This window comes from Anomalospiza imberbis, chromosome 19, assembly GCF_031753505.1.
Source record: "Anomalospiza imberbis isolate Cuckoo-Finch-1a 21T00152 chromosome 19, ASM3175350v1, whole genome shotgun sequence".
Lineage (NCBI taxonomy): Eukaryota > Metazoa > Chordata > Aves > Passeriformes > Viduidae > Anomalospiza > Anomalospiza imberbis.
The window spans coordinates 3,378,055-3,390,729 of record NC_089699.1 but is presented as its reverse complement, the minus strand read 5'-3'; positions in this window follow the sequence as shown (position 1 = coordinate 3,390,729).

The following is a 12,675-nucleotide window of genomic DNA, read 5'->3' as shown; positions in this document are numbered from 1 at the left end:
AGGAAAGAGTCATAGAATCATTTAGGTTGGAAAAGATGTCTAAGATCACTGAGTGCAACCCTTGATCCTGCACTGCTAGGTCCACCACTGAACCATGTCCCCAAGTGCCGCATTTAAATGTTTCTTGATCAGGAATGGTGATTCTACCATTGCCCTGGGCAGCCTGTGCCACTATCTGACCACTCTTTCAGTAAAAAAAAAATCCCTAATGTCCAACCTGAACCTCCCCTAGCACAACTCAAGGCTGTTTCCTCTTGTCCTGACCCTAGTTTTGTGGGAGCAGAGCCCCACCCCCACCTGGCTGCACCCTCCTGTCAGGGAGTTGCAGAGTGTGAGAAGGTTCCCCTGAGATTCCTTTTCTTCAGCCTGAGGCCCCCAGCTGTCCTTCAGTTGCTCCTCATGAAGCTTGTGTTCCAGACCCTTCACCAGCTGTGTTGTCCATGCTTAGGTATTCCAGCACCTGAGGAGTCCAAGGAAATCACAAAGGCTGGTAGAAAACAGCTATAGAATTGCTGTGGGTGCTGTGTGCTTGTGCTACTGCTCTAAACTCTGTTATATGAGAAGACTTGGCTCTGCAAAGCAGAATATGAACCCTCTGGTTTGGAGTAAGAGAATTTTTTTTCTTTTCAGGCTTCAAAGGAAGGAGACAAAGAACAAACTTAAGATTCATATATTTATTTAGGGAAGGAATTTCTTTCACAATTGCGCTAGCAAAGCATGCAAGCATCATCTGAGTCAAAGACTAAAAGCTTATTGGAGCCTAAACCACAGATCAGCTAAGTTAACCAAAATTTTCCATTGATTTTCCTGGGCTTTGCATGAGGCTCTAAGAGTGAGAAAATGTGATTAATAAGACGAGTCCATGGAAAAAAAGATATGGAGGTTGGAGGTAGGAAAAGGAGTATGACCAAGGGCTGTAAAACTTGAGAGCCTTCTCACCACAACTGCTCAGTAAATTTAAACCATAACCTGGCATCTGGATACAGCATCTTCCCAGGAATGAAAATCTCAGCTTCCCACAGTATGATTCCCAGTTTCCCCTTGTCAGTTTTGTTCCAGCAGGCACAACCTTCTCGGTTTTCATGTGATGCACATGATGATTCCAGAAGCAGTAAGCTCTTTTTGTATGGTCTGGGTTGTTTGGGGCTTTTTTCCCAAATTCTGAGTTCTGAAGCCATTTTGGTTGTCTGCAGCAAGATCGCATCCTGGCACTCAGTGCAGGAATGCAAAGAGGCATCATAATCAAGATCTGTTCTCTTCATTTGAAGGCATCAGTGCTTACACCAGGAGATTTTGACTGTAAAATATACACTCTATTTTATCCTTGGAACTAATTTTAATCTTTCTTTTTCACTTGTCAATTTGCTGTTCATAAAGCTTTCTTTTTTTTGCTGAGGGTTTCAGCAGAATGCATTAAAGTGAAGAGAGATAACAAGACCTAATAACCCTCTTTATCACAAAATAAATAAGTAAAAGAACAACCCTTCCATTCAGGTGTTGCAGATATAATTGAATGTTCCTTTGAAAACTCTGATCAATGTAACTTGTTAAACTTCTAGCTTTTGTTTCAAATGTAGCTTCTGGTCTTTTCATGTCAGATAAAAGTTTAGTTACTCAATTCAGCTTTATCTCAAAGTGATTAGTGGGGTTTTTTTGGGGGATGGTTTCTCTGTGCCTTGTGGGACTTCATAACATCAGGCAAACCCTTACCTGCCTGAGAGAGGAAGGCTGGTATTGAAAACAGCTGAGAAGGGGCATATTGGCTGCCTTCCTGGTGTTATCATTGCTGCTTCCATCACAGTAGTAGAATATAATCCGCATTTATTACACAAACTCTATTACACATGCAAAAAGACATAAAAGCACGCTTGCCTCCAGGTCTTGGCAGGTTTACCGGGAACTAAATATTTATCCTGGCAACTACAAAGTCTGACAATAAAAAGAATTTCTGTAATATAAAATGAATGCTTTGTTGTCTAGAGGTCAAGGCATTACCAGGACAGGACAAACCACGGGTTCATCATGCTCCCTGCCCTTGGCCATAGTGACATTCTCTAAAGGAAAGGGAAAGAAACTTGCAATAGATAACTTACTCAATGATCTGTTTAAGCAGTTTGTTAAATAAAGAGCCCATCAAGTCAGCTTAAGATATTTCAAGATTGATTTTTAACTTCTTCATTATTCAAAAGCTCTGCAATTTCTCCTAGATAAACTCAAAACCAGAGAAACACCTCAAATAATGACTGAAGAGAGCAAATCTCCCATCATTCAGGGTCTCAAGCCCAGCCCTACCACCATACACTAAAGAAAACCGGCCTCTTTCAGCAAGTGCCACTGGAGCCCCTAGGTGCTACTGGATGCATTTTGGAAATAACCCCCTCATGGCTGAAGTTTGTGCAATGCTCCTTTAAAGTTACGCACAGTAAAAATCTCAAAAATTAGATGATTTGGAGTTTGGAATAAATGGTATTTGCATATAAGTAGAAAACTTTAGCACCTTTCAAGAGTTCCATGCATAAATACCAGCATGGAGAGAAAAAATACCTTGTTTAAGTTTGCATGCAAGGTGCAATTTGGGTGATGACCCAGCATTCTTATACCTTTCACACTGCAATCTGAATCCAAGATCACAGGCCTCTCTGAAAAAAGCACTGATCTCTACTTCAGTTGTATTTTTAGAAAGTGGTTTAGTGTTCAGGAAGGATCCTTTTCATCCTTGGAGCTGGGGATGTGACACTTTCATGGCTCAGTGCTGGCTTGCCCATATTAATCCTCCTTTTGATGAGTAGCTCTGCCCAGAAGATGACAACTAGTTGAAGAATAAATATTTGCTTTTGTTCCTTTCCAGAGTAAAACCAAACCTTCGTGAGAGGCCTGCAATGGCAGGTGAGTGGTGAAATCACTGGGTTCAAATCAGAATGAGAAACACAGAATGGCTTGGGTTGGAAGGAACCTTAAAGCTCATCCAGTTCCACCCCCTGCCATGGGCAAGGACACCTTCCACTACACCAGGTTTCTCCAAGCCCTGTCCGGCCTGGCTTGGGACCCTTCCATAATGGGGAAGCCATAGTCACTCTGGGCAACCTGTGCCAGGCCCTCATCATCCTCACAGAGAAGAAATTCTTCCCTGTATCTGACCTAAATTTCTCTTCTTTCAGTTTGAATTCTCAGTTTGTGTGCTCTCAGAACACTAAATAAAAAATTGTATCCTTAGATGTCCTGCTATCTCAGGACATGGTATTCTGGCTTGAAGCCTTTTTGCTTAAGCCTTTTGCCCACAAAAAAAGGTCTAATGAGTTACGAGGTTTTCAACCCTCATAATAAAAACTGTGATTCAATTCTCTTATGGGGTTTCTCTCTTTTATGTGTTCTCAAAACAGGCAAATTAACAGGAATAATTTACAAAAGTGATTGAGTGACTTGTAGAATTACAGTATATGGTCAGCCTGACAGATTATATTGTTTGGAATAAATTTTCCTACAGCCAGATGTTGCTTCATGTGTATGTCAAGCCAAGTCTGGGGTCCTTACTCTGGTTTTTCTCCTAGTTTATGCAGGCAAAGAAGGTTTGAGTCAAAATTTGGCAAGGTCCAGGCAACCTGGAGAAGTCCTACTGCATTTCTGTGCTTGCTCAAAGTATCACAAAACTATTTTCAAGACAAAGAGTTCAAAAGCTGGCTGTCAATATTCAAATTTACAAATAGGACTTTTGTTCAGTGGTTCATGATTTACATGGGATGGATCATCTTTTCTAACATGGCCCCAGTCACATGTGGTACATCTGAAAACACAACCAATTATTTGACATTTTCCTTTCTGCATTTGTAATGAAGCCAATGCTGGCAGTACGTCTTCAATAGCTTTTCCTTCCCCAAATAATCACACACTTTCACAGAATTAATGGTATTCCTGAGACGATTACAAAAATATGGACAGGGAATTTCTGTATCTGGAAGTGGCTGATGTGCACTTCAGTCTGTTTTTACAGCTTCAATTTAGAGTGGGGACAGTGGTCTTTACCTCTTGAATTTTCTAAAATTCAGTTTGTTAATGCACACAGAGTGCAATCCAAGTAGGTCACAGAAGTGAAGGCTGTCAACAGAGGGGACATTTCTGAGCAGCTCACCCTGGACACCCACACTCCCGCTGCTCTTCTGCACATCACTACTGAGATGTGACCCCACAGACAGTTTCCAGCCCAGACTTATTCAGGTGAATGCCTTGGTCAGTGTAACATGTGCCTGCTCCGAGGATGTCACCCAGCAATAGTTTTTGCATTGTAACAGTTTTTGAAATAATCAGTTTTCTTCTTAATCACCAGTTTAGCACAGCTAGTGGTTCTCACTCTGTGGGTTTCACACATTAAGGTGGTGAGGGGAACAGAGACAGCAAAGCAATAGTACAGGAGCAGCTGCTACTGCTGTGGAAGGGTGTTGGGATGATGGAAAGGAGCATGCACTATTAGACTGTGTTGTTCCTAGTTTGCCTCCTCCTTTCATGGCTGCACTTATCTTTACAGTGACATTCATTCTCCAGGTTTCTAAGAACCACACTGGTGAAACCAAGAGCTTGTCATTGTTTCTGCAGCATCACTGACACAGACACAGGACCAGACTCTGGAAAGCACAAATGTTGCTGGTTTGTGCTGGTCTCATTTGTTTTTTCTTAAAAGGAAAACACAGAAAATGCCATTAAGTGTGGCCTGCCAGGAAAGCAGATGCCTCTAGGCAGCTGCCAAACAAATCCTCAGACATGCAGTCTCATTAGAACAATCATCAAAATCTCCCTCAGCCCCAACTCATGTTCCTTGAAGACAAACAACTGCCATATGAGTGGAGGTCTCTTCCTAGAGAGGATTATCAGCCTCTAGGAGATCATCTTGGTCTGCTCAGCTTTTAAAACAACCACAAAAATGCTTTTGTCACTGGAGAACATACAGAATAACAGAGGTGGCATTAGGGAATGGAACTGGGAGTGTGACTGAGGGCAGCCTGACTATGGCCAGCTCACCCTGCAAATATAATTTATTTTCTGAAAGGAATGCATTACCAGAATTCTGCTTCAAAATATTTCGGTCCCTTTACAATTTCTTCCTGGGTCTTGAAAAGCATGATGGAGTGACCTGGCTTTGAGAAGAAACTGAGACCATTTCTGCCTTCAGAGAAGAATTTGTAGAGCAGCTGTCCTGTAGTGAGATGGCACGTCTCAGAAAATTCTACTAGGTTGTTCCCTCGTGGCTGGACAAATATCACATGAATTCAGAGAAGGGGATTTAAAAACCAAAACAAATCATTCCAGACCTCATTTCAGCAGTCACTCCTTTGCATAAACAACTGCCACATATATTAGCTGTCTGAATGACTCTGAAATCTCAGCTGTACACACCTGCCTTGGCCTTGATTTAGCATGTAACAAAACTCCAGATGTGCCTTCCCAAACTGCCATATGATTCCACAGAACCATGGGGGATTTCTGTTCAGGTGGCTGCAGAAAACCCAGCACTGCCATGGGCAGCCCCTCTGCCACCGCTGCAGGGAGGAATCGGACTGGGATAACCAGTGCTCCCCACCGCCCGCTCCGTGCCATAACAAATACAGATACATAGTCGTCTGCTCTGACACTTTGCAAAGTTTGTTAGCCATTGCATTGGCAAAGTTTGTTAGCTTCCCTCGCCTCAGGGAGATGTCTTGAAATCTCACACTGTCTCCAGAGGTTTGAGTCCTGGGTTTTATGCCAAGACCCTCATGTTCTGACAAGTAAGTGAAAAGGATGAGTAGGGCAGTTTTGAGGCTGGTAACTTCTTTCCAGGCAGGAAAAATTACTGAGAAATGGACAGGTTTGTCAGAGACAGCAAGAATTTCCTGACTTTGTTAATGCTGATGTGAATTGAATTACAGAAATTTTACTGGATGATAGGTTATTATAGCCCATCTTGTGACACAAAAGAGAGCTCTGAGAATATGACTTCTGTTTCAGTGTATTAAATAAATCCTATCTCAGATAATGGTATTTGAGCTGCTCAGAAATGAAATACCAGAAAGAGACATCAATTCGGGTAATTTTGCCCAACCTGAAATGATTTTGTTAAAAGAAACATAAATGGAAGTAAATTCCAGTATTAAAAATCTTTGCCAAATGAAGATTTGGAGTATTTCGTTTCCAAATGGAAGATTTTCACTTTTTCTTTGTATTTGGCCAGAAGTATTTTTTGTCAAATCTGGTGCATATTGTCAGAGAGATGTTTTAGCTTAAATCTGCCTCAAGCAGAAAATTTCAAATTTAGAATATGACTTGACCAATGAGCAGAAAGGTGATACTTCTTGGATGTGGGCAGCTGGACATCACTGCAGCTCCAGGGCCAGGTAGCTCAGATACCCTCACTGTTTTTCATGTGAAATCTGCACCACAGGAGTGTTTTTTGTCCAGGCGAGAATCAGTTCAATCATCTCTTTATCAAAACTTTCCAAATCAAACTTTCTTCTTCAAAGCTTGTGAACTTTCAGTAGCTTTTAGTTTTACAGGCTGCAGAGTTTAAGTCGATGCATTTATTAACATTCCAGTTCCATCAAAATCTGTCAACTAGAAGTAAAAGGAAGGTGCTTCAAGTATTTTTCTAGTTTTCTAGGAGGATCCTGCAGGACCTAAGCACACACTAATGATGCAGGAAGGAGGAAGAGATATTTGCAAGAGTTGTAGGTCAATGGGGTTTTAGCCAACATGTAGGCAGTGTCCTCTGCATGGAATCAATGAGGTCTCAGAATCACAGCATGGTGATCATCTCTCTCCAATTTAGATAGAAAGGTGTCATGGGAGACTATGTCAAAGGCCTTAGAGAAGTCCAGAAGGGTGACATCCTTTGTCCACTGATGGAGTTACTCCATCATAGGAGGCCAGTGGGTTGGTCAGGCAGGACTTGTCCTTGCTGAAGCCATGCTAGCTGTCCCAAATCCAGGATCTTCCCAGACACAGAGGTGAGGCTGACAGGGCAGTACTTCCCAGGCTCCTCCTTTCTATCTTTTTAAAGATGGGTGCAATGTTTCCTCTTTTCAAGTCACTTGGGATTTCCCCGGACTGACAGAATTTTTCCAATATCCCAGAGAGTGGCTGAGCAACTTCATCAGCTAAATCCATCAGGACTCTGGGACGCATTTCATGGAGTCCCATAGACTTATGTATGTTCAGGTTTGTCAGGTGCTCATGAACCTGATCTTCGCTTACAATGAGAAAGAGTTTACTCCCCCAGTCTCCATCCTGCTGTCCATCCATTCCAGAGGTGTGGGTAGAGAGGTCACAAGTGAAGACTGAGGCAAAATAATTGCTCAGCCTTGTCCTCATCCCTTGTTACTGGTTTTCCAGCCTTGCTTATCGGGTGGGGGGGGGGGGGGGGGGGTGTGCACCTTTTTTGACCTTCCTTTTCTGGCTGACATACCTGTAGAAGCCCTTCTTTTGTTTTTTGTATCCCTTGGCAATTTTGGCTCCAGCTTCAACTTGACCTTCCTCACTCCATCCCTACACAGCTGAATTTTACCCACTATTTTTGAGCATCCACCTGGTGAGATGGCAAAGCATCCAGAAACAACCAGAGCACAAACAACTCAAAAACTAATGCAAAATATGCTTTGAATGGGACAAAGCCTTTACATCATCCCCTTGCTGGCTGAGCTGCCAAGGCAGCCTTTCTTCCAAACTCAAATACAGTGAAAAATATTTAGGAAAATGAAAACAGAAATCTCAAAGGAAAAAAAAAACCTTTCTGACTACTGAAGTAAAAATTTTACATTAGCCAAATACAAATGCACAGATAGATTAGTATCAGCTAATGGTTAGGTCCAAAGGCTGCTGAAATCAAAGGCAGCCATCTCTTTGATCTCATTGCTTCCATTAGTTTAGGTTCCATACTTACAAATCACACACTGTAACAAAAGATGTTTCACAACACACATCCGCCCATATGAAAGAAACCTATGTCTGAAAACACTTTTTTTTAAACTTTTGATGCTGATGTTTTAAAGTTCTTCTGAAGACTTTATTGTGCAGGTCTGAGTTTGGGGAGTTCACCTGCAGAGGAAGAACATTCAAGCTGTTCCCTTCACCCAGCTGACTCAGCTGAAGAACCATACATTTTATATAGCATATAGTATTGCTATAATACCTGCTCCCTAGAGCTGACCGTTATATCCACTCCTTTTATACCTCTTACTAATCAATATTTTATAGATGAAGTGCAAACACTTTTGGGCAGTGCTTGCAATTACAAAATCTTGCCAGGTTGCATTTACTCACTGAGGGAGTCAGATTAGAACCATCTACATTTGCTATATATTGCCAAAGTATCTGTTTTTCAGCTGTTGGTACATTTTGACCTTAATAAGAGAATTATTAAGTTTAGCGGTGGTTTGAGGAGCACAACTCAAGCAGGCTGAGCAGTTTGCTAAACACAGAATCACAGGATCATTTTGATTGGAAAAGACCTCCATCATCATCAAGTGTAACCTGTGACCAATCCCCACCTTGCCAACCAGACCAGAGCCCTGAGTGCCACATCCAGTCATTCCTTGGAGACTTGCAGGGATGGGGAGTTCACCACCTCTCTAGGCCCCTTCCAATGCCCGATCACCCTTTCAGTGGAGAAATTCTTTCTGATGTCCAACCTAATGTTCATATAGAAACCCTTATGACCAGCCTAGCATCTCATGATGTCAGAGCTCCTATCTCTGCATTTAATTGACTGATTTTTGGTAGTCTTTGAGAATAAATGCTCACAAACAGTGCCTGCTGCTGACTTACCCGACTGAGGTGTAAAACATCCAGGTGCACATGTCAAGATTTTAAAGACCTTGAGCTCAGAGCTAATATAACCTTCTGGCTTTATACCTGTGAATCTCTCTGCAGTCCTCATGGCAGAACAACTCTTTTGGGTGAAGCCTTAGATTCTTCCTTTGCCTTTCCCTTATCAGAGCCTGGGGGAAAGGGATCTTGTGCTGACATCCCATCTGTAGCCCAGAATGCTGTCCATCAACAAAGAAAAATATCAGAGCAGAACATTTACTAGCTGACATTTCTGACTCAACTTGTTCCCAGTAAAATAAACCAGAATAGTTTAAACTAACACTAAGGACAGTTTTCAGAGGCTATATAGCAATTTTAACCACTTAGTTGCCTGGTGTCCAGGAATATCTTAAGCCTTTTTTTTTTTTTCAAACAGGGATTTATAATCCTAGAAACAATTGATTTATCTTGAAATTATTACCTAAAATCTTGATGTAGGTCTTGTAAATGTCTCTTGCTGACCCCACTTCCTCCTTCAGACAAGAGGTTCTGGAGCAGTAGTTAATCCACTCCTGAAAGCACAGCCTTTACTCAAACCCAACCTGTTCTGTTGCGTTTTGCACTGTGTTTGAACCACTTAGCTCATGCTGTGCCCCTGCAGGCCTACCATCCCACTCTGACTTAAGAAGATGAGATGGAGCTGTGGAGAAACGGCCAGATCCATATCATCCCATGGGTCAGCAGAGTCCCAAAGCACCGCTCAGCTGGTGTCCAACTCAGCACATACCACACCTCCCTAAACCGAACATAACCAAGCCCCATTTCATGAAAAGATTTGTTTCTCAGACTTGCAACAAGCATGGAATAGTTCATATCAACCCAAATACACTACTCATGAAATCCTTGCTTTATATTTTGCATTACAATTTACCACTTACACCCCAGGAATCCTCAAACACAGGTAAAAAGTATTGAAGCAGTTTCCAGGGTGAATGTAGACTGAAATGTGACAAACATTTTCAATCTGTCAACTTTTTCACAATCTACTGCTTTTCTTAAAATTGTGAAAAATTAAAAAAAGATGCAGCTGATAAGGAACCTCCATTTCCATTTTGTGAAACAGTCTGAGGTTTTGCAAGTTGTTTTCACTTGGATACAAAAATGAAATCAGGAGATTCAGGAAGTTTTGCCTGACAGGCATCTGAGCCTCTCTCACAAGCCTGTTTCAGATCGGAATCCCTGTCCCCCCTTTACCTGTTTGTCATGCCAGCAGCATCCTGACCCAAGGGTTCAGTCTCTATTACACTGCAACAACAGTTTCATTTTCCTCCAGAAGCAAAGCAATTTCAAAGCCTTGAAATTTTTCTAATTATGTCTGTTGTTTATGAGTATCATATGATCAATACAGTATATATCAAGAATACTTGCAGTTTCCAGGAGTTTTTGAACTTCAGCCAGAATTTTATCCATAAGCTTACACTACAAACTCTTTTCTTGTCCAGATATACAGTTTTTTTGAAACATCACCTGCACTTGAGTTTCATCCTCCTGAAGCTCTGAACTGGAATATTTTTGCATAATACTTCAGCTGTGACTGAGAAAAATCCCCCAAAAAACTACCCTCTGGTCAAAATATTTCAGCTAAATCTAATTTATTATCCACTGTAAATGCCCATGGAGTGAACTCATCCTTCTTATTTACCGAACTACTGACCCAATCACTTTTTGTATTGTTGGATCAATTTTAGTTTAAATTGCTTTTGTCTCCATAAATTACACCCTGTTGTGAACATGAGGGCTTCTGCCTCTATCTACATTGTAGCTTGCAGTATTCGAAAAGTCGATCCTTTAGTTTCAAAAATCTGTGGGGAAAGAAGGTATTTTAGAGATGCAATTTAAGGTCCCAAACATTTCAACATTATTGTATCTACTGCATTGGGTGTTACTAGTCTCACTGAAATCAGTAGAAATATTTAATGAGCAAAGTTGGCGAGATATGATTAGTGTCTGTAGGATCAGGGCACAGATGCATCTTGTCTTTGGGTGCAGAAGAAATTAGATGCTGCATTTGTGGTCAGCAAAACTCAAAACATGACTGCAAATGGAAAACAGGGAAGTTCATACAAGGGATCAAGCTATGGCCCTTTTTGGCAGGCTGTCAAGGAAGAAGAAGCTCTGAGCTTTGAATCAGTTCAGAATTTCAGTGAAAAGTAGTGATAATTAACTGTTTGCACAGCTGCCACCCCAAGTTCAAAATCATGTTAAAATGCATCTCTGCTTGATATAAATTTCAAGAGTTAAATTACATGTAGCAAGGGTGACATGTGAGATAGACATGGTGTTGGCTATCATAAGCTCATCAACAAATTAATCAAAGCCCAGATAGATCACTGTGTGCTCCCAGCTAATCACCTCCCCACTCATACCACTGATGAAGGACTCACAAACCCAACTTCACACCCACTCTTCCCAAATCTTCTCTGATCTTGGGTTTGCCTGTAAAGCATTTGACATCAGAAGTAATGAGACACTCTTTCAAGAGTCCTTCTTTTTCATACTCTGAATATTAATTTGAGGTACATCACTCATTAAAAAGGAGAATGTCGTATCTTCCATCCTCACTTGGGAGTCATTATACAGAGACTTAAATCAAAACCTCAATGAACATGGACATGGGAAGATCCTGCAGGACCAAGAGATAGACATGGCCAAAACCCCTGGGTCCCAACCACTCCTGAACATCCTGGAGTATGTTAAAGCTGGCTCCACAGCTGGGATGTGCAGCTGCTGTTTAGGTACTTGGCAGAAATGAGCTGGCAGAGAGAGTTGCAGCAGAGAGAGTTTCTCATCCTCAATTCTGCTTCTGGTTTCAAGTAAAACTGGGGGGAAGATGTTTGTTGAACCAGCTGATCCAACAAACTACACTTTCATAGTAATTAGATTTTCATTATCAGGACACCAAGAAACAAAGCGCATTGCAAAATTTATTCTCTGTCTGTGGGACAGCTTTCACTGGATATGTGACAGCAAACCAGTTGTGAAGGAGGCCATCCTGCCTTCTGCTGGAGAAGTAACTGCTCTTCATGAGCCTTTCCTGGATGTTATGAAAAGCTGAGAGTGTTTTCATTTCTCTGGGATTTCAAAATGCAGCCTGTATTTATGAAATATGGAGGGATTATATTTCCCTGCAAGTGGCAATTGAAAATTCAAGCTGACATTGATCCTGATACTTTAGGGCTGGTGAGTAGGGCTCGTTAAACAGGAGATGATTAATGGATTTGTTCAGGAATTGGGACAACTACAAGACAAAGGCTCAGAAATTTTCCCAAAAAACATATTTACTGCTTCATCTTCTTGTTTGCATCCCCTAAAAGTCAGGCAATCCCCAGATCCCAATTTATTTAACTCATGTGCCATTTAATCTTATGCTGGGCGAAATTCACTCCACACACACTCAGATGAAATATCTCTGGAGGTAATGCTGCTTTTTCCTGATGGATTTGCCCTCGGGTTTTTTTGCCTTATGGCAAAAAGTGTGTCCTCTCCTGGAGGAGCTGCTCTCCCATGGGTGCATCCTGAAGCCATGCTGGAAGGCACCATGATCTGCCCAGAGATGTGAGCAGCTTTGGGATCTGGTCAGAGACCCAGACTACAGCTGAATCAAAGCCTCCTCCACCCATCAAGGCCTCACTCCTCTCTGGGCCAAATTTTGCATCCTGAAGCACAGGCTGTGGGGAACAGGTTCTTGGGAAGGCTTATTTGCAAATACTGCACCTAAAATAATACTGCATCAGTTCCAGGTATATCCAGTGAAAGAGCTGCGGGTTTTAATGTCTGTCTTTCCCAAACTGCAAGGTAATGTCTGAAGCTCCCAGCCATCCTAACTGCACGTCATTGCTCTTAGTT